The sequence below is a fragment of the Artemia franciscana genome, chromosome 14, assembly GCF_032884065.1.
Source record: "Artemia franciscana chromosome 14, ASM3288406v1, whole genome shotgun sequence".
NCBI lineage: Eukaryota > Metazoa > Arthropoda > Branchiopoda > Anostraca > Artemiidae > Artemia > Artemia franciscana.
The window spans coordinates 219,408-243,295 of NC_088876.1; positions in this window are offsets into that span (position 1 = coordinate 219,408).

A 23,888-nucleotide genomic window follows, 5' to 3' on the forward strand; every position below is an offset into this window, starting at 1 on the left:
GACCTGGTTTCATTGCAATTTTCAATTTAGTATCAATGTTATAATTAGTACAAAAGAAAACAATTGTAATATAATTTTTTTAGTAAAGCGTCTAATACGCACCTTACGCTTTTACCGGTGACAAATGGAAAGTAGTGTAACTCCTGTTTGTAATAAATAAAAAAACAAGTTTTTTGAAATGAAAGTAAGGAGCGACATTAAAACTTAAAACGAACAGAAATTACTCCTTATATGAAAGGGGCTTTTCCTCCTCGACACCCGCTCTTTACGCTAAAGTTTTTTATTGTTTTAAAAAGTAGAGTTGCGAGAAAGAATCAAAACTTATTGCAAGGACTTGGTTGCCGAGGAGGAAAAGCCCCTTTCATATAAGGAGTAATTTCTGTTCGTTTTAAGTTTTAATGTCGCTCCTTACTTTCATTTCAAAAAACTTTTTTTTTATTTAATTTCTGAAAGTTTTTGAATTAATGCATGTCTGATTTTGGCTCTCCGTACATAAATTATTAAAATGAAATTTGCATATTAATTCTTTTTTGACTAAATGGCTTTCTCTTAGTTTTGATCAGACGTTTATGAGAAATAAGGGGTGGGGAAGGAGGCCTAGTTGCCCCCCCCCCAATTTTTTGGTTACTTATTAAGACAACTAGGACTTTTAATTTTTAACGAACGTTTTTATTAGTAAAAAATATACGTAGCTTAAGAATTAACTTACGTAACAAACTTTTATGTTCTTATATTTTTGATTATATATATGAGGGGGATGGGAACCCTCGTTAATACCTCGCTCTTCACACTAAATCTTAAGTTTTTTTCCAATTCTTTAAGAATGACCCCTGAATCAGAAAGGCCGTAGAATAAATAGTTGAAATTACTAAAAATAATTTAGCATAAAGAGCGAATCTCCTTCTAAATACCTCGCTCTTTATGCTAAAGTATTTTTAGACCCCCTCATATGCGTAATAATTTCTGTTCGTTTTAAGTTTTAATGCTTCTCCTTACTTTCAATTGAAAAAACTTTTTCATGTTTATATTTTCATTGTTTTTTAATAGTAATGCTAGAAAATCCTGCGCCCTTTTCATTGAATTTCTCTTCCCCCATGAAATATTCCTCCAAGGAAAGATCCTCCCATATAGCTCCCTCCCCTGAACCCCACACCCAAACAAAAAAAACACCTGAAAAGGTCGGTACACTTCCTAATAACCATTACTGTTTGTAAACATTGGTCAAAGTTAGTAACTTGCAGCCCTCCCGCAAGGACTGTGGGTGGTAGGTTATCCCCAAAGACATAGTTCTTATGGTTTTCGACTATGCGGAACAAAATGCCTATATCAAAATTTTGATCGCTTGACTTTGGGAAAAAATGAGCGTGGGAGGGGGCCTAGGTGCCCTCCAATTTTTTTGGTCACTTAAAAAGGGCACTAGAACTTTTCATTTCCGTTAGAATGATCCCTCTGAAACACTCTAGGACCACTTGGTCGATACGATGACCCCTGGGAAAAAGAAAAAAAAAAACAAACAAACAAATAAACACGCACCCGTGATTAGTCTTCTGGCAGAAAATACGAAACCCACATTTTTGTAGATTGGACCTTGAACGCTGAATACGCTGAATGCGATGGTGTGATTTTCGTTACAATTCGATGAATTTTAGGGGGTGTTTCCCCCTATTTTCTAAAATAAGGCAAATTTTCTCAGGCTCGTAACTTTTGATGACAAACACTAAATTTGATAAAACTTATATATTTGAAATCAGCACAAAAATCCAATTCTTTTGATATATCTTTTAGCATTGAAATTCCGTTTTTTTTTTAAGTTTCGTTTACTAGTGAGCCGGGTCGCTCCTTACTACAGTTTGTTACCACGAACTGTTTGATGAAGACTTTAGTTGTTTTGAACAATATTGGAAGGAGCTAATAAAATTAAACTTGAATGCCCATGATTTTTGGAAGAGAATGTCGTTAATAATCTTTTTTGATAGTGTAAGAGGTTGAGTCCCTGTGGAAGGGAAAAAAGGTCAGCTCCGCTGATTTTTTGAGTAAAATATCGCTAATAGGTTGTTTCTTTTTTGAGGGGAAGGGGTAAGATCACGAGGGAGACTCAGGGGTTAGCTCCCATGATTTTTAAAATAAAATATCGTTAATAAGTTTTTTTGGAGGGAGGAGGTCAGACCATAAAGGGAGGACCATGAGTAAGCTCCTTTAATTTTGATTAGAATGTTGTTAACGATTTTTTCGGGGGAGGACGGAGGGCCACGGAGGGAGGGCCACAGAGGGAGGGCCAGGGGTCAGCTCCCATGACTTTCAGAATAAAATTTTGAAAATGATTTTTTGTTGGGAAGGGTGTCTTTTTTTGGAGGGGGGTCAGGCAGGAAAGGCCGAGGGTAAAATCCCCTAAGTTTCAAAATAAAATATTATTAATACGTTTTTAGTGATGATGGGGTCGGGCTAATCTGATCTTTGAACTATTCTACAAACCCTGGTATAAAAAACTTTTGTGCTCCCAAGGCATAACATACAATACTGACCCCCAGGTTCTAGGGGGCTGCGTAAACCGCAGAGTATTTATTATTTGATATTTAATTTGTTTTTGACAAAAGGACTATATCAAACGGACTATATCAAAATCTGATCAGAAACATTTGAGGAAAAGTGGGTGGGTGGAGAGGATTAGTTTCCATCGGATTACTTTTGAATCCTAAAAAGAAAACTAAAACTTTCAGTTTCTAATTATCTGAGTCCCCTCTGAAGCTCATAAGACCACCTTTTTCCATTAAAATCTTCTATGCCCCTGTGCTTTAGCTACAGCCCTTCCTCCGGGCTATGGGGAGGGGACTTTGACAGTGATGTTTTTGTTATCTGATCGTTGGACTATTTTATCTGATCGTTGTCTAAAAATTCTGATCAGAGGCAGTTGAGGAAAAAGGGGCTTGAAGGAGTTACTAACCATCCGCTCAGTTTTTACGCTTTTAAGGGCACTAAAAATTTAGTTTAGAGTCAAATGAACCTCTTTCGAAGCTTAAACGACCATTTCCTTCTATAAAAACCCTATATAGTCCCGGGGCTCAATTTATAACACTTGCCCCCAGGTTCTAGGGGCCTGAACAACCCCTTGAGTTTTTTTTATATGGTCTTTGGTCCATTTTTGACAAAATGGTTACAAAACAAATTTGTTCAGACACATTTAGGGGAAAAAAGGCTGGTGGGAGGGGGGCTATCACTTTTTGAGTCTTAAAAGGGAACTAGAGCTTCCAATTATGAATCGTTTGATTCCCTTCAAAATTTTATACAACCACCTCTTCCGTAAAAACCTAATATGCCCCCGCAGCACAAGTTAAAACACTAACCTTGGGCTCTGGGAGGCTTGTGTTGACCCCGTAATTTTTTCTTTTTGATGTTCGAACAATTTCATACAAAATGGCTTCCTAAAAGAATATATCAGATACATTTGGGACAAAAGAGCATTAGGGGCTAGTCGCCCTAGGATCATTTTTGATTCATATTAATTTGAAAACTTTTTCCATAAAATGAGTTTTTCAAAGAAAAGTAAAGAGCTCCATTAAGCCAAGAATGAGCAGAAATAAAGTCGAATAATCTTCCAAACGTAAAACTACCCCACATCACTATCAATAAATAAATGAAACTCAAAACAAACAAAAATTACAATAGATAGCCGACTCAAACTCAAAACAAGCAAAAATTAACATTAGTAGGGCTAATAATCCCAATGTCTTGTCAAGACCAGGTTATAATTGGCGCTTTACTGAAAATAAAAAAAAAATTAATTGCTGTGGATTGTCGGTTTAATTGATATGCGCTGATATTTATTCCTTAAAATTTTGATAATTTTTTATTTATTAAAGGCAGAAAAATAAAAAAAATTCAAAATGTATTTTATTTTCACCAAAACACATATTATATTCCGGTTTTGAGGAGATATTGGGTCTATCAGCCTTACTCATGTTAATATTACTGTTCGTTTTTGTCTTTAGTTTATTTATTAATTGTTTTGTATGGTAGTTTGACGCATGGAAGATTATTTGACTTCATTTCTGTTCATTCTTAGCTTAGTGGAGCTCTTTACTTTTCTTTGGAAAACTTTTTTGCGGAAAGAGTCTTTCAAATTAATTTCTGTTGGTTTTGTGTTTACATTATCTTTTTATGGAAACAAAATTTGTATCTCGAAAAAAAATTTTCAACAATTTTTAATTCTGACACATTCACTATTTTTAGCTTAATTTGATAGGCTCTGAAGTTGTTCTGAAAAACAAAACTTAATATTGTTCCCAAATGATTCTATCGGTGTCATTTCGCAGGCTGGCTACACTTACACTCTATTCATTTAAATTGTAAGAGCAGAAGTAGTAATATGAGTATCCCCACAGGTTTCAACTTAATACCCTCAGTCGTTCGTGATACATTGCTGAGGTGTCTTACTGGCAACCATAAACACAAAGCCTTTAGATTGTTTATAAGGCAACAATTGGTTTTAAAGCATATAGGCTAATTGAATAATTGTGGGGAGTTGACGTGCCCAATTTCCCTAAGGACATTATTGCTGGACCGTTCTACTTTATTGAACAAAACGGCTGTCTTAAAAATTTGACTGCATGCGCTTGGAAAATGAATGGGCTTGAGAGACCGCTTGTCCTCTACTCTCTTTTTACTCTTAAAGGGCACCTGAACTTTTAATTTTGAATCGAATAAACTGCCTTAAAAGTTTGAATGATATTTCTAGCTATCATAGAGTGATGTTTCCTATGACATTGCTTATATGCCCTTTTGAAAACCTGCATGCAAATAGTTTTTTTGTTCAATTGAAACTCCTAAAGGTTCCCTAAATGTGTCATCTCAGTATCTTAGCGTCATTAGTTACAGTAACTCTGATGGTAGTATTAAAAGTATAGATATTGTGCCTTCTGGCTGGTTCAAAATCCCATAGAGGTCTAAAATAATAATATAAGTTGTTCGTCACTTATTTTTTTTTCATCTTTCTGAAAATCCAAATGCCGACTGTTTTTCTTTTTTTTAATTTGGTTCAACATCCGTCCAAATATTCCTTAAAAGCTTCACCTTAATACCCTTAGCTTGCAAAGTAGTAATAGTAGTAGCAGCACTAGTAGCAGGAGAAGCATAGCACCATTGGCTTCTTCAACATCCTCTTCAACACACACTGAAAGTTTCCGCTTAATATATGCTACTAACTGTTTCTGAAGCATTTCTGGTGCGTCACAACCTTGTTGGACACAGTGTGTTTCAAATTAGTTGCTTATATTTTCTATATATGCCAAGTTTTTGTCTTAATATCCTTAGTTTTAATAGTAGCAGTAGTAGTAATAGTAGTAAAATTAACTTTAGTAGCTTAAACTTTAGTGGAAGTAGTAGTAATAGAAGCAGTAAAAATAGTCACAATAGCAGTAGTATGAGTAGAATCAGTAGTATTAGAATGCAAATATTTTCCTTTGGTTAGTTCAATGTCCCTAAGAACAAGCCCTGTTAGTTTTAACTTCAGACGCAAAACTATCCCTAAGATATTGCTATTACACCCTTTAGACAACCTGCATACAGAGGGCATGTTCTAATTCAGTTCGTCTTCCCTCTCAAAATTTCTTGAAAAGTTCACCCTTGGGCATAGTTGTAATAGTAGTCACAGTAGAAGTATTGATGTTACTGATAATAGCGTTGAATTGCGGTAGTACAACCAGTAGTAGCACCGTTAACATATTGTATTTTGGTCAGTAGAATGTCTCTCTCATCAAGTCCTGGAAGTTTCAATTTAATAAAAAATTAGCAACTGCTATTATATTGTTGATATGTTTTTTTTTTTGATATCCTGATTGTTCATGTACATCTTGAAGTTCTCATCTCAATGCCCTAAGCCGTACAAGTTGTTGCAATATAAGTAGTAGCAGTAGAAATAATAGTAATATTAGTAAATGTAGCAGTAACAGTAGTATAAACAGTAGTTTGCATATATTGCCTTTTGGTGAAATGATCTTTCCCCTTAAGCATTCTCTGAAATATCCAACTTAATACCCACATTAATTTTTGAGGTAAGCTATTTTGACAATGTGCATGCACATAGCGTCTTTTGATTTAGTTCAAATTTCTGCCTCATATTTTAAAGAAAGTAATGTGTTTGCAGTAGTGGTGGTAGTTATAGTAGCATTGGTAGCATGCAAATACTGCCTTTTTCATCATCTCCCTTATCATTTCCTGATCTTTCCAAATTAATATACTCAGTTATTCTTGTGTTGCACCCTTGTGACAATCCATATACACATAATGTGTTTTGAATTAATTCAATAATCCCATCAACTTTCTCTGAAACGCTCACCTAAATTCCCTTCGTCTTCTTGGAAAGTAAATTTCAAACATGCATTCCTTTCTCAACAACATATATTATGTGTAACAAATTAACGATTTGTCTAGGACTTTGGGGAGTTGACATCCCCAAAGAAATACTTACTGGACCTTTCAACAAGGCTTAACAAAAAAGGTCTCTTAAAATTTCGACCGGTTATGTTTTGGAGAATCATAGGCTTTGGGAGAGGGGCTGATTGCCCTCCAATCACCTTTGACTGTTAAAAAGGGCAATAAAACTTCAGACTTCCAATCATATGAGGTCCATCCGATCCAAAACTTATACGACAACCCGTTCCATAAAAACCTTATATGCCCAGGGCATAACTTGCAACCCTTGCCAATGGACTATGGTGGATTATGTCCACCCTAAAGACATTATTATATGATTTTTGGAGAATTGGTAACAAAATGACTATCTCATTGCACTTTGGGAAAACAGGATTTTAGGGAGGGGGCTAGTTGCTCTCCATTATGTTTGATTCTTAAAAGAGAACCAAAACTATACATTTCAAATTAAATGAGCCTCTTCTAAAGTTCACACGACCATCCCTTCCATAAAAGCAATATGTGCCCTTGGGGCATAGCTCACAACCCTTGCCCCCAGACTCTGGGGGATTCTGTCCACCCCAAAGGCCTTATGATAGGATAATTGGACTATTTTTGAACACATGGCCATTTCAGAATTTTTATGTGATGCATTTGCTGGAAATACGATGAAGGGGGGTTATCGGGGACGGCTTATCCTGATCACCTTGATTTTTAAAAAGGGAACTAGAAAATCTGATTTCCAATACTGTAAACCCCCTCCAGAGCTTATAGGACAACTCTCTTCATTAAAATATTATATGCCCTCGGGGCATAACTTATAACCCTTGTGCTGAGGGCTGTGGGGGATTGTCATCCTCGAAGGCATAATTTTTAGACATTTCAACTACGCTGAAAAAAATGCAATCTCAAAATTTTGATTAGATGTGCTTTGGGAATTGACGGGTGTGGTGGGACTAATTACCCTTCAATCATTTTATACTTTTCAATTGAAACCTTTCAATTTCAAATCAAATGAACCTTTTTTTAAAAGTTTCTTCAACAACAAATGGCTATTTCCAAGAAATGTTCTGATCCATCTCAGAAAAATACGATGTGTGTTTGTTGGGGGAGGGGACAAGCTCTACTGGGAGAAGGAGCTGAACTATACTCTCGTCTCTGGAAAGATGTCCTGAGACCGTTTCACATTTATTCGAAGGTACTTTCACTTAAATGGCAACAGTAAGTGCAAGCCAAAAACCAATCCTGGACATGATCTTTTTTTCAAAGTGAGGCCCATAGTTGACCTGCTGCGAGATAATCTGATGAGAACTGAACCTAAAGAAAGACAGAGTATCGATGAACAGATTATCCCGTTCAAGGAAAGATCTGTAATGCGGCTGTATCTCCCAAACAAGCCACACAAGTGGGATTTCAAAGTATTTACTCGAGCTAGAAGTAGTGGGAACATGTATGACATCGAAATTTACCAAGGCCGAGGAACTGTGGGAGCTGGGCCCTTCGGTCTTGGTGAAGGTGTTGTTATGAGCTCTTAAGATCCCTGGAACCCAAAGTAGGGCCCAAGATATTTTCGACGATTGGTTTTCGAGCGTAGACCTTGTCGTTCATCTGATAGAGATTGGATATGATTGCGTTGTGACTATTCGTCAGAACCGTCTTTCAGGATGCGAACTGATGGAAGAAAAGAAAATGAAACGGTTTTGTTTGGGACACGTCGACTGGAGAGTTAAAAATCGACAGAAGTTTGTTTGGTGCGCTGGTATGATATCAAAGCGGTCACGCTTGTGTCGTACTACGTTGCAGTTGAGCCTAAGGATACCTGTAGATGTTGGGACTCCTCCGAGAAGAAATACGTGGAAATCGAAAGGCCCGCAGTGATCAAAGAGTACAACAAGTACATGGGTGTGGACTAGACTAATATGCTTATTGAGCTGTATCGCTCAAACCTGAAGGCAAGAAAGTGGTATATGCGCAAATTCTACTACGTTCTTGACAGTGCAGTAGTCAATGCCTGGCTAATTTATCGTCGTCACTGCTGGCAGTCCAATGACAAACCAATGCCTCTACTGAAGTTCAAAACCTTCATTGCATCCTCTCTCGGATACTCCGACACACCCCGAAGGCGCCCTGGTAGACCATTATCTCTGGAAGCAGAAGATAATCCTCTACGAAAAATACCTACACAGCCTACCCCACCCCCCTACAGACGGGCATCATGACGGGTACAGAGAGGAATTGTTTTCTCTCCTACCACAGGAGGTGAACTCTTTTTTACTTATGTAGTAGTCACTAGTTTTTTCTGATACAAAAATACATGGCATTATTTGAAAAAAATACTCCACTAAGGACAGATGTCCTTTTTAAAGGACATGACAGATCTCGAACCCTGAACCAGATACCGAAAATGTCACTTCATATTCGAGTTCAGTGATTTTTTTTACATCCAGAAATATCCTTCAAATATTTTTTTTCTATCTATTTCATAATTCAGTACTTAAAGGGTTAAACTCCTGTCTGCAAAAATGAAGAACTAGTATCTTTTCAAAAAATTCGTGGTAAGGAACTGTAGTAAGGAGCGACACAGCTCAATAGTAACCAAAACTCTAAAAAAAACGAATTCTTATAAAAATACATCGGATTTTTATGCTTATTTTAAATGTATAAGTTTCATTTAGTTAAGGTAATTAGCCCTAATTAGTTAATTTACCTATTTCATAAGCCCTACTGTGGAAATTTCAAGCTCCTATCTGCAAAAATGGAACTTTGTATTATTTGCCAAAAGAGAGATCATGGATGCGTGTTTGTTTTTTATTTGTTTTTTCTCCAAGGGTGATCGTATTGACCCAGTGGCCCTAGAACATCAAGAGAGGGCTTATTTTAACGAAAATCAAAAGTTCTATGTCCCTTTTTAAGTGATCAAAAAATTGGAGGGCAACTAGCTCCTTTCCCACACTAATTTTTCCCCTACTAAGTCATCAAAATTTCTAGATTGTTTTTTTTTTCAGCAGTCAAAAAATCTAATAAATGTGTCTTTGAGGACGACTCCATCCCCCACGGTCCCCAGGGGAAGGGCTGCAAGTTATAAACATGGCCCATTGTTTACATATAGTATTGGTTACTGGAAAGTTCACCAACACTTTCAGGGGGGATTTTTTCGATGTGAGGGGGTTATGTGAGAGGATCTTACCGCAGAGGAATTTATTATGGGAGAAGAGAGTTTCCATAATTTTAAAGCGTTATTTAAAATATAATGAGAAATTAAATAAGAAAAACAAGTTTTTTAAAGTGAGGAGAAATATCACTTACATAAAAGGGGATGTACCCTCCTCAATACCCCGCTGTTTACGCTCAAGTTTGACTCTTTCTCACAACTCTACTTTCTAAAAAAATAAAAACTTGAGCGTGAAGAGCGAGGACTTGAGGAGGGGACAACCTGTTTCATATACAGAATTATTTTTGTTCGTTATAATATTTAAAGTCGCTCCTTTGTTTCAGTTAAAAAAACTTTTTTTTTTATTTAATCCAAGAAGATAGTTCACGATTGCGTCTTTAGATCTTTTTCTCCCAGGGAGGATTTTTGAACGAATGGTCCCAGGAGATTGAGAGAGGGCTCATTCAAATGGAAGTTCAGAGTAATAGTGCCCTTTTAAAGTGACCAAAAAGATTGCAAGGCAACTAGCCCCCTCCCATTCCCATTTTTAACCAAAGTCATCTTATCAGAATTTTGAGATATTCATTTTGTTCCACATACTTAAAAGTCTGATAGCTATGTCTCAATGAGTTACCTAGTCCAAAAATCATATAGCAATGTCTTTAGGAAGAGCACAGTTGCCCAGAGCCCATGGGCAAGGGTTGTAAGTTATACCCTGGGCTTGTAAGGTTTTTATGGAACAGGTAGTCGTATAAATTTTGGGATCGGATGGAGCTCCTTTGACTGGAAGTCGGAAGTTTTAGTGCCCTGTTTAAGAGTCAAAAGCGAATGGAAGAACGTCGGCTTCCCCCAAGCCTATCATTACCCAAAACATAACCGGTCAAAATTTTAGGAAACCCATTTTGTTCAGCCTTGTTGAAAGACCCAATAAGTATTTTTTTGGAGATGTCAACTCCTCACAGTCCTCAGGACAAGGGCTATAAGCTAGGCAAATCGTTTAATTTTTAAAAATAGTAAATGTTGTTGAGAAAGGTATGCTTGTGAGCCTTTCTGAGGATGTTGAAGGGATTGTCGAACTAAATCAAAACTTGTTATGTGCATATGGATTGTCAACAGGGTGCAACAAAAGAATAACTGAGTATATTAATTTGGAAAGTTCAGGAAATGATAAGGGAGATGATGGAAAAGTCAATATATGAATGCTACCAATACTACTTAAAACTACCACCACAGCTACAACCACATTACTACCTTTACAGAAATAAGATAAATTTGAGCTAGGTCAAAAGACTCTATGTGCCTGCACATTGTCAAAATAGAATACTACAAGAATTGATTTGGGTATTAAGTTGGAACTTTCAGAGAATACTTAAGGAGGAAGATCATCTTACCAAAAGGCAATATATGCAAACTACTACGAATACTACTGTTACTGCTACATTTACTACTATTAATACAACTACTACTACTTCTTATATTGCAACTACTTGTACGGCTAAGAGCATTAAGATGAAAATTTCAAGAAGTACATGAACATACTGGCTATCCAAAGGACGTATGAGCAATGTCATAGCAATTGATAATTTGTATTAAATTGAAACTTCCAGCAAGGGTGATCGTATAGACTTCTGAGGGGTCTAACTGAAAGAGAAATTGTATTGTCCTTTTTAAGATTCAAAGGAATCACGGGCTGGATGCCCCCCCCCCCAAACATCATATTTCCCGAAATGTGTCTGATTTTAATTTTGTGGTGGCTATTTCTTGTCATAAAAACTTCAAAAACAACTCATTTGGTTGGAAATTGAAAGAGGCAGTGCCCTTTTTGATAGTCAAAAGTGATTGGAGGGCAACTAAACCCCTTCCCACGCCCACCAATTCTCCAGACAAATCCAATAGAAATTTAGAGACTCAGGATGATCGGAGGGTTGATACTTCCTCCCATATCGTATTAGGCCATTCAGCTAAACAGCTATATTAAGTGAAGAATAAGCAGAAATAAAGTCAAATAATCTTCCAAGCGTAAAACTACCACATAACACTATCTATAAATAAAAGAAACTCAAAACAAACAAAAATTAGACCTACGTTACCCGGGCAACGTGAAGTGTTGCGGCAAACTTTGTCCAGCTTTGCCGACGAAAGTGTTGCGAGACACTTTGGTTTTGTTTCTTCGCTATCGATCTGTAATCACATGACCAAAGGCTATTCCTCAGCGTTGAAAAAACAACAACAGAATAATACCGAAAGAAGGGACTAAATTGACTTTCCAGCCACTTAAACCTTATCCTTTTCAATCGTAGACATCGTGACGGATGAAAACTGGGAGACATATCTTATATAATCTAGTTGGTATTATAAAGCTATCTTTAACTTTTCAGGATCAAAATACCATGTCAAATATACCGGAAACAAATAATAGGTAGACCGATAAGAAAAAGTGGCAAACCCCTCATTGCCAAAGATGATTATGAGCTAACAGCTGTTTCTCGCCCAAATTTAACCGATTCTTACTTATCCTCAAGTCCACCGGAAACAAATGAATGGGTACACCAACTAACATAGTTGCAAACCCCTCATCGCTGAAGTTGACTGTAGCCTAACTGCAGATTATTACTTACAAGTCCCTTATATATCTTACCACTTCAACCAAATTGGTTTACTATCAAATACACTGGAAACAAATATTAGATACACCGACTAGCAAAAGTTGTTAACCCCTCATTATCGAGGGTAATTATTACCTAACAGCTGACTGTTGCTTACAAGTCCTCTATATGTCTCACAATTTTTATTGGTCTATATTTCGTTTCAGTGTGTACCTTACTACTGAAGTTGTTAACCCCTTGAAACTTTCAAACTGGTATACCTCATGAAGGAATTTTTGTGCCAAAAAATGGATATCATATACTTTAATTAGCTTATCAAGAGCTATCGATTGCCGTCGAAAAAAAATTATATCTGTCCTAGTTCAAAAGTTGATTTATTTTTGCGGTAGGCCAGCTTTCTCACGTCACCACTTAGAAAGGAGCAAAGGATAAGCTCCAATTTCCTTAGGAATGAGAGAACTTTTCAAGTTTATAAGGCACATCTGATACTATTTCTCTACCGCGATCCCAAGTCCGAAAAACCAAATGGCAAACTCGGCTGAAATCACGAACAGAAATGGATAGAAGCAATAGATGGCAGCACTTTCTGACCCGTGGGAAAATGCCACATTTTTGCTTCTTTAAATTTTTCTATTTATCACTCAAAGAAGATATATTGGCTGTGGGGCCGGGTAGCTGCCGCATATATTTAACACTTCTAGATTTTAGTCCATCTTCAATTTAAAAGTCGTGCCTGCCTGCTTGCCTGCTAGAACGAAGCTTTCCACTCGAAAACAGAAACATGGTTTGATGAAACGAAAGCTTGGTTGCACAGCTTCAGATACTCCTCTCTGATATAGGCCCTCTTAACTTCCCACACCATAGGCTCTGGCTCGTGGACAAGCAAAAACCATCCTTTTCGGCCCCAGGCCAGAGTTCTGCAGAGCTTTCCAAAATGTAATGTCATATTCATCAATCCGGTCTGAGGTCCAGACTTTCCGTAAAAACCGCACAGGCTAGATCCTTACCGGTTTCCAGAAATAAGCTGGGATCGGCGGCATAGAAAAAAAAAAAAAAAAAAGACGGGACAAAACCAAAGTGTTGCTCTCGCAACACAGTTACAATAAATAGCCGAGTCAAACTCAAAACGAGCAAAAATTAACATTAATGAGTTGGGCTGATAACCCCTATGCCTTCTCAAGACAAGAACACAGTATGCACTTTACTGAAAACAAAATAGGTTTGAAATGCTTTTACCATTCTTACTTTTATAAATGAAAAATAATCAAAACCTTAATGAAGAAATATCCGTATACGTCAATTTAACTGACAATCCACGTTCATTTGTTTGTTACATTTTTCAGTAAAGTAAAAATTGTGATTTGGTCTTTAAAAGGCATAGGAGTTATCAGTCCTACTCATGTTAATTTTTGCTTGTTTTGAGTTTGACTCGAGTGTCTATTGTAATCTCTGTTCATTTTGAGTTTTCATTTATTTGTTAATAGTGATTTGTTGTTTTTTACGCTTGGAAGATTATTTGACTTCATTTCTGCTCATTCTTGGCTTAATGGAGCACCTCACTTTTCTTTGAAAAATTTGTCTTGTAGAAAAAGTTTTTAAATAATACAGAAAAAAGGGTCAATGTTTCAACCCTCTCAGTCTGGTTTTTAATTGGTACCAAATTCTTTTTTAAAACATAAGAAAACTGTATGTCAAGTCAAGTAAAACTATATAATAAAGAAAAAGTAAAGGAATAACAAAAACCAAGACAAAACACTACTCTATTAATGAAAATACGATATGAAATCTTAGTATTCAGCTCTATTCAGCAAAGTGAAGTGTTGAGCGGATGATCGATGTTTGTGAACTTAGATACCGATGAGTTTAGCACCTTCAGACTGTCATTATCAAAAGTAAAAGATTTTCAAAGTAGTTCGTTCAAACTAAAGTATTGAGATAAAGATGGAGAAAATTAAATTATAATTTCTAGTGTTGAGTGCTATTGAGAAAAGCAATAAATCTTGAACTTTATGAGTAAGATTGATAAACTTATTTAATTTTAAATACTTTAAACCGATGCATTTGACGGTTTTATATTTTATAAATTCAAAAAATTAAAGCTTTTTTGAAGCCAGTAACTAGGTCACTACGATCACTCACGGGAAAAACAAATAGGGAATCATAATAAAACACAAAAACGTTTACTTGTTCTGAGGTAAAAAACAAAATTAAGCATTTCTTATTGAAGTGGTTTCAAATGTAGCCTCATGGTTACTCATGAATTCTAAATTTGACTGCATATTTTTATCATGATTAGCCCCTCTTTAGGCCGATTCATTCTTTTTATAGAATTATGCGAACTATTTTATTTACTGATACCTTGACTCATGAACGCTAAATTTGACTGTATATTTTTGTCATGATTAGCCTCTCATTAGGCCGTTTCATTCTTTTTGAATAAATATTCAAACTATTAGCCCCTCTTTAGGCCTTTTCGTTCTTTTTATAGAATTATGTGAACTATTTTATTTACTTATACCTTGACTCATGAATGCCTAATTTGACTGTATATTTTTGTCATGATTAGCCTCTCATTAGGCCGTTTTATTCTTTTTGAATAAGTATTCAAACTATTCTATTTACTGATACCTTGGGGTTTTAGCCTAAAATTCAAAACATATACATCTGCCACGTGCGCAGGGGGGGGGGCCTTCATCCCCCCCAAATTTTGTGAAATGTGTAATTTCCTCATGGTTTCTTGGGATTTCTGGGAAAATTAGGACATTTATTCAGAATCTAGATACATGTTTGAAGCCTTTTTGGGGGGATTTTACGGCATGCATTTATCCAGTCAAGTCACTGCCCAATTATTATCCCATTTGCTGTCTAACTTTTTACCCTCTTTGAAGTAACTAGCAATTGTGCTGTTATTTTTCCTTTTTTTTGTAAAAAGAGTGCTTTCCATAGCAAAATAGAATTACCCTTGATATTAGGGCTTTTACCCCCCCCCCCCATTTTCAGGACAAAGTACAGCTTTTAATGGATCAATTTGGGAAACTATCGTTTTTTTAAAATTTATGTTTTTATAGCACTTGGTATTAACCAAGTGACCTATAGCAATCACAAATTCTGTCGGTCTGTCGGTCTGTCAGTCTGTCGGTCCCGGTTTTGGGTTTTGCTACTTTAGGCACTTTCAGGTAAGCTCGGACGATGACATTTGGCAGACGTATCAAGGACCGGACTAAATTAAATCAGAAATAGTCATTTTTCCGATTTGACCATCTGGGGAGAGTGGGGGGGGGGTCTGTTGATTCGGAAAAAAAGAAATGAAGTATTTTTAACTTACGAACAGTTGATCAGATCTTAATGAAATTTGATGTATGGAAGGATATCGTCTCAGAGCTGTTGTTTTAAATCAAAATCGGATCTAGTGACATTGGGGGGAGTTGGGAGGGGGAAACCTAAAATCTTGGAAAACACTTAGAGTGGGAAAAATAAGCACAAGTCCTAGATCCATGATTGACATAACCAGAATGGATCCGCTCTCTTTGGGGTAGTTGGGGGGAGGGGTGTTTATTCTGAAAAATTGGAAAAAATGAGGTATTTTTAACTTACGAACGGGTGATCAGATCTTAATGAAATTTGATATTTAGAAGGATATGGTGTCTCAAGCTCTTATTTTAAATCCTGACTGGATCTGGTGACGTTGGGAGGGGGAGTTTCTTAGGGGGAAACCTAACATCATGGAAAACCCTTAGATTGGAGGGATCGGGATGAAACATGGTGGGAAAAATAAGCAGAAGTCTTAGATACGTGATTTACGTAATTTAAACAGATCCGCTCTATTGCGAAGGGGGGGGGGTAATTTTGAAAAAAAAACTAGAAAAAATGAGGTACTTTTAACTTACGAATGGGTGATCAAATCTCAATGAAATTTGATATTTAGATAGGCATGGTGTCTCAAAGCTCTCATTTTAAATCCTGACTAGATCTGGTGACGTTGGAGGTAGTTTTTTTTGGGGGGAGCCTAAAATTATGGAACACGCTTAGATTGGAGGGATCGGGATGAAACATGGTGGGAAAAATAAGCAGAAGTCTTAGATACGTGATTTACCTAATTGGAACAGATCCGCTCCATTGGGAGGAGGGGGGTAATTCTGAAAAATTAGAAAAATGACATATTTTTAACTTGCAAAGGAGTGTTCGGATTTTCATGAAACTTCATATTTAGAAGGACCTCGTAACTCAGATCTCTTATTTTAAATCTCAACTGGATCCAGCGTCATTGGGGGGCAGTTGGGGGGGGGGATCGGAAATTTTAGAAAATACATAAAGCGGAGAGATCAGGATGAAACTGGATGGGAAGAATAAAAACATGTCTAAGATACGTGACTGACATAACCAGACCAGATCTGCTCTCTTTGGTGGAGTTGGGGGGGGGAGGAGGATAATTTGGAAAAATGAGGTATTTGTAACTCACGAAAGGGTGACCAGATCTTAATGAAAGTAAATAAAAAAAACAAGTTTTTTAAATGAAAGTAACGAGCGACATTAAAACTTAAAACGAACAGAAATTACTCCGTATATGATTTACCTAATTGGAACAGATCCGCTCCATTGGGAGGAGGGGGGTAATTCTGAAAAATTAGAAAAATGACATATTTTAGAAAAAAATGATTAGAAAAAAATGAGATAGTTATAACTTACGCGTGGGTGATAAGATCTTAATGAATTTTGATATTTAGAAAGACATCGTGACTCAGAGTTCTTATTTTAAATCCTGACCTTCATTAAGCCTCTGATTTTCCTTTTAAATCAATCTATTGATTCTATGAATTTTGTTAGAGCTCATACCATATGAGCTCTTGGCTCTTAGCTCTTCTTGCCTCGTCATAAGTGCCATATGAGCTCTTAGCTCTTGTTGCAATAGAAGAACTATCCCCCACAGCATCCATATTGCACTGTAAACCCTAAAATTTCCCTTTCAGTGGGATATAATAGATAAAACACTGGTTCTAAATCACTGTGAACTTAACCTGAGCCTAAAACGTACTTTTGAGGCTTCAGTCTTCTTCCCCTTATCCGCTACAATATTACAGATTAAAGTTAATCTGTATTTTCAAATATACGTGCTTTTTGCATTACTAAATAAAAAAGTGATACTTTATATCTGCTGTTTTGAAGGTTTTGCCCCCCCCCCCCTGAAAAAATAATGCGTACTTGCCTGAGATACATATTTGGAATCACCAAAAAAACCTGATTTTTTATTTAATGTTATCAATATTTAGGTTGTTATGCTTTTGTTATTGATTAGAATCGCTATTTAATTACTATTTTGAAGTTTTTTTTTTCCGACCATATCATACAGAAAAAACCATAAGAAAAAACATAACTACAGGGCTGAAGAAAAGTAACATGCACACAAAATGTGACAGTGACCATAAACCTCAAAAATAGTAATTAGTTGTTCCATTACCTAGGTTTTGAAAAGACATTAATGCTAAAGGCAAATCATATTAAAGGACAGTATAGCTATGAAACTCATTTTGCTAGTAAACCTATTTCAGTGGTAAATTTTAATTGGTTTAACCTCAGTTACACAAGCTAGTCCACAGATTTTACTTTAAAAAATATTTCTATCGAGGAGTTTTTAATGGAGGGGAAGCTGGTTCCTCCAGCATTATTTGAAAACAATCAGAAATTAAATTAAGAAAAAAACAAATTTCTTTTCAACTAAAAGTAAGGAGCAACGTTAAACCTTAAAACAAATAGAAATTATTATGTGTATGAGGGAGTTTGATCTCAATCACATATTCAATAAGAAATTAGAGCTCATTTGGCTTCTATCAAGGGTCAAAACCTATGGGCAGGCATCCAACCATGGGCCACCATAAGTTTTTTCCTTGGTTCTTTCGAATTTGCTCTTTTTTCTCTTGCTAACTCACAACTACTTTATAGTCCCATATCTCTGCTCAAGAACCCACCCCAAGAAAAGAATTTTCTTTTATTAACAGAAATGCTTTTAAATAATCGTCGGACAATAAACGAGTAAATTAAGACTCTCGATCGATTAAATCTAAATTGATTTCACATCGTCCATGAAATAGGGTGCTTTTTGAATACAATTTAAAATTTCACACAAGCGCAAGCAATTTCACTTAGAAAGCCAAGTTTCTCCTTAAGCTCTTTACCTTTCTCTTCTGAAAGTTGTCTTGGATCTTTTAAAATCTACTCAGTAAACAGGACAAACAAATCCGCTCTTGCGTTATTATGCATCCATCTAAACAGAATGCTCATAATCACCTCCTGGCCGTTTGGTCGCGTAACAAGAAAAGACATTCTTTTATTTTGGTGTCTTACTTTCACCGCTCGTCCATGATTGGCCGGAACACCGTATAAAGGTTGTCCCTGTATAAGTGATGGAGAATTTTTATTGTTTTAATTTAGTCTGATTTAAGCTCACAGTAAAAAAAAGATCTTTACTTTACTTATATTCTCTTTATTTTGTTTAAGCTTTAAATCAAACAAGTTTAATGAAATTTTTTTTCAAGTAATTTAAAAAAATAGGCTCTGTACTTGGGTTACAGAGCTTTCATGTCTTCCCTTGTTACACCCTAGGATGGAGCTAATGGGATTTACACATATATTCTCTTAGCGTAAAAGCCCTCCGTGCCCCTTCCATAAAAACGATAATTGCCCCGGGGTATAGCTTACAACTCTTGCTCCTAGGCTCTGGTGGTCTGTATCAACCCCAAAAAGCGTTGTTATATGATGTTCGGACTATTTGAATAAAATAACTATCTTAAAATTTCTGTTGGATGCATTTTGGGAAAATACGACGTGTGGGCTGCCATCTGATCACTTTGACTCTTAAAAATGACACTAGAACTTCTGATTATAAATCCATTAAGCCCCCTTCCGAAGTGTATACGACCAACTTTCTATTTCCCAGGGTATAATTTGCAACCCTTGGCATAAAAGCTGTGGGGTAGGTCATCGTCAAAGATTTACTTTTTGGACCCTTCAACTACGCTGAAAAAATTGCTATCTCAGTATTTTGATCGAATGTCTTTGGGGAAATGATGAGCATGGAGGGAGGGGATTTTTCGCTATCAAACTACTTTTGGCTCTTAATAAGGGCACTATAACTTTCATTTTCAATTAAAATCAGCCCCATAAAAAGTTTATACGATCATTCATTTCAGGAGAACCTTATATTATCCCAGGGAATTACTTACAACCCTTACCTCAGGGCTCTAGGGGGCTGTGTCGACCATGCAGAGAATTTTTCATGTTATTTTAGACTTTTTTGTACAAAATGGTTATCTCGCAATTTCAATCAGATGCGTTTGGTGAAAAGAGGGGTAGTCAGGGCTAGTTACCCTCCATCACGTTTGCCTCTCTAAAGGGAAGTAGAACCAATTTCAAGTTAAATGAGCCCTATCTGAAGTTAATACGACCACCCATTCCATAAGAACCTTATATAACCCAGGAGCGCAAATTAAAACCCTCGCCCTAGGACTCTGAGGGCTTTATCAACCCGGGAAGCATTGTTATATGTTCTTCAGACTATTTTAAGCAAAATTGTATACTCAAAATTTCAATCCAATTCGTTTGGCGAAAAAAAGAGGAGCCAGGGGGAGGTTAGCCACCCACCCTCACCTTTGACTCTTAAAAGAGGACTAGAACTTTCTATTTTCCACCAAATGAGTTTCCTCTAAAGTTTATGCAACCATTCCTTCCATAAGAGCCTTAAATGCCCCCAGGATATAAGTTAAAACCCCTGCCCCCAGGTTTTGGGTTCATTTCGACCCCAAGAGACTCGTTAAATAATTTAGATTATATTGATATTCCTATGGGATGTATTTCGGGAAAATATGAAGTGTGGGAGGTCCTGCCCTCAAATAATTTTGACTCTTAAAAAGGGACCAGAACTTCCAGATACCAATCTAATTAGCTCTTTCCGAAGTTTACACAACCACCCTTTTTATGAAAAATTTATATGCCTCTCTGGAATTATTTAAAACCCTTGCCCCTTAGGCTGTGGGGGATTTGCCCTCTTGAAAGGCATGATTTTTGGATTTTTTAACTACGCTGAATAAAATGGCTTACTCGAAATTTTGATTGGATGTGTTTGGGTTAATGATCGGTTTGGGGGGCTATTTGCCCCCAAACCACCTTTGACTATTAAAAAATTCACTAGCTTTCTCAATTTCCAATTGAACAAGCCCTTTTTGAAGTTTCTAGGACAATTCCTTCCATACAAAGTACCCTGGTCTTAAAAAATAATACATTGTGTTGACATCGTTCTTTACTTAGGTTTCACTATAATTCAAATCATAATCAAGATTACACAAAAGAAAATATTAAAACGAGAAAATATTATGTCTATGTTTTTTGGTGATTTCGTTTGAACCCAGAGATCACTAAATATTGCGCTAACTATGATAACAGTCGCCAAGCTTCAGAAAATATTTTCTGTTTCCATTGATGGGCTATTCATCTGATGCAAAAGCTTTAGTGAAAGTTCTATCCTGTATGTTATTAAATAAAAAATAAACTTTTTTAATAGACGTACAGAGTGGAGCTGTGTCTTGAACAGAACAAAAAACAACAACAAAAACTAACATAAATTGTATTGAACAAAAGAAGCACATATTTGGCTTAATAAAAATGAAACCAATTGTAAGCTTATGGTGTATGAAAATTAAGCTGAGATTTAACTCAAACTCAAAACGAACAGAACTAAAAACATGAAATGGGAACTCATCCTCCTAGCACCTCAGTTATGGCGTGAGTGTCATTCGTTCTTTGCTGAAAGCAATATGTATATTGAGCGTTTTCTCTTATACAATTAAAACATTGAAAAATACGTAGACTAACGAATGCTCTAAAAAATAATACAGTTTTGCTTCATATTATCAATCTAGTTCCATCAGGATGCTATATATCATAACTGCATTCAAACTTTCTTCATTGGCGCTTTGCCGGAAGCATTATATATTTTAAGCGTTTTGTCTTTTATCATTATTAAATAAAAAAACAAGTTGTTTTTAACTGAAAGTAAGGAGCGACATTAAAACTTAAAACGAACAGAAATTACTTCGTATATGAAAGAGGCTGCTTCCTCATCAACGCCCCGCTCTTTACGCTAAAGTTTGACCCTTTCCCTCAATTCTTCTTTTTAAAACAGTAAAAAACTTAGCGTAAAGAGCGGGGTGTTGATGAGGAAGCAGCCTCTTTCATATACGAAGTAATTTCTGTTCGTTTTAATTTTTAATGTCGCTCCTTACTTTCAGTTAAAAACAACTTGTTTTTTTATTTAATAATGATAAAAGACAAAACGCTTAAAATATATAATGCTTCCGGCAAAGCGCCAATGAAGAAAGTTTGAATGCAGTTATGATATATAGCATCCTCCGTATATATTGGCTCTCCGTAGAGGAATAATCAAAACGGAATTTGCATTTTTTTTTTTTTTGGCTAAATGGCTTTCTCATAATTTTGATCGAATGATTTTTAGAAAAAGAAAGCGGGGGAGGAAGCCTAGTTGCCCTCCGATTTTTTGGTTAATTAAAAAGGCAACTAGAACTTTTAATTTTTTTTTAATCTTTTTATTAGTAAAAGATTTACGTAGCTTATAAATTAGCTTAAGTAAACAACTTTTGTATTCTCATGTTTTTATTACATATATGAGCGGGTTCGCCCCCTCGTCAGTACCTCGCTCTTTACACTAAAGCTTAAATTTTGTCCCAATTCATTAAGAATGACCCCTGAATCAGAAAAGCCGTAAAATAAATAGTCGAAATTACTAAAATTACTTTAGCGTAAAGAGCGAGGTATTAGAAGGAGGTGAGCCCCTCATACGGGTAATAATTTCTGTTTGTTTTAAGTTTTAATGCTGTTCCTTACTTCCAGCTGAAAAAACTTTTTCATATTTATTTTTTAATTGTTTTTTTTAAATAATGCTAGTAAATCCTGCTCTCCCTTCATGGAAATTTTCTTCTCCCATGACAAGTTCCCCCAGCATATCCCCCTCTTCTCAACCCCTCCCTCCAACCCAAAAAATCGTCCTGAAAACGCCTGTACACTTCCCAATAACCATTACTATATGTAAGCACTGATCAAAGTTTGTAACTTGTTGCCACTCCCACGGGGACTGTGGGGGAATAAGTCGTCCCCAAAGACATAGTTATAAGATTTTTCGACTACGCTGAATAAAATGGACATCTCAGAATTTTAATCCATTGACTTTGGGAAAATAATTAGCGTGGGAGGGGGCCTAGGTGCCCTCCAATTTTTTTGGTCACTTAAAAAGGGCACTAGAACTTTTCATTTCCGTTAGAATGAGCCCTCTTGCAACATTCTACGACAACTGGGTCAATACGATCACCCATGGGGAAAAAACAACAACAACAAAAAACAAATAAACACGCATCCGTGATCTACCTTCTCGCAAAAAATGCAAAATTCCACATTTTTGTAGATAGGAGCTTGAAACTTCTACAGTAAGGTTCTCTGATACGCTGAATCTGATGGTGTGATCTATGACTTTTAGAGGGTGTTTCTCCCTATTTTCTAAAATAACGCAAATTTTCTCAGGCTCGTAACTTTTGATGGGTAAGATTAAACTTGATGAAACTTATATATTTAAAATCAGCATTAAATTTCAATTCCTTTGATGTAGCTATTGGTATCAAAATTATATTTTTTAGAGTTTTGGTTACTATTGAGCCGGGTCGCTCCTTACTACAGTTCGTTACCACGAACTGTTTCATAACCTTTAGAAATAAATTGATTAAAGAATGATCTAAAAAAAACAAACACAATTTCGCTTTAAAATAACAATCTAGTTCTATCGGTTTTGATAGAAACAAAAGTTCCATTCATACTTTTTTCATTATAAACATATTCCTTTAGGTACACAAAAGAACTAAATAGATTTGTAAATGCAAAGCTTCACTTCAAAGAACAAAAACGATCTTTTTTAAATCAAAACTATTCATTTTCAGTACACTATTTAGTGCTCTCTGTGTTTAAATGAAATAACCGAAAAACTTAGACATATTTTTTCTCGTTTTAAGATTTTCATTTGCGTAATCTTGATTGTGATTAGAATTATAGTTTCAAAGTATTTATTTTAGTTAAATATTAAGTTGAAAATTATTTAGGTTTTATTATGCCCTGACCAATATGGATTTTTGGGGTCCTATACCGATACCGAGATACCAATATTGTACCGATAAGATACCAATATAATTTGCCAATAAATAACCCCCCCCCCTTCTTGGAAAGATAAATCTTACCTAAATTTAAAACTCTTTTTGTCTACCCATATTTATACTGAAAGTTTTCTCCTTGATCTATTATTATTGGCCCCAATAATTCACTGTGGATTCCAATTAACACGAAAAAGATTTATTTAGAAAATATTTAGAAAAACAAATGAACCAAATAAAGTTCAAGTCTAGACAGTAAGACTATCTTAAGCCGGTTTAGTTACATGAACACAGCAAATACGTGAAAATGTGATCGAAAAAAATGTAAGATTCTTATTGAAATTGATTATTCAAAACCCAAATTTCAATGGCGGGAATTTGTATTTAAATCATTCACACCATTAATATGAAAAACCTATATTAATAAGATATGGTCTCTTACTCATGACTCCATCCTATGCACACTGCATGCAAGGGTGCGGCTGGGGTTTTAAGCTTGGAGGAAAGGTTTAAAGGATGTATCAATAA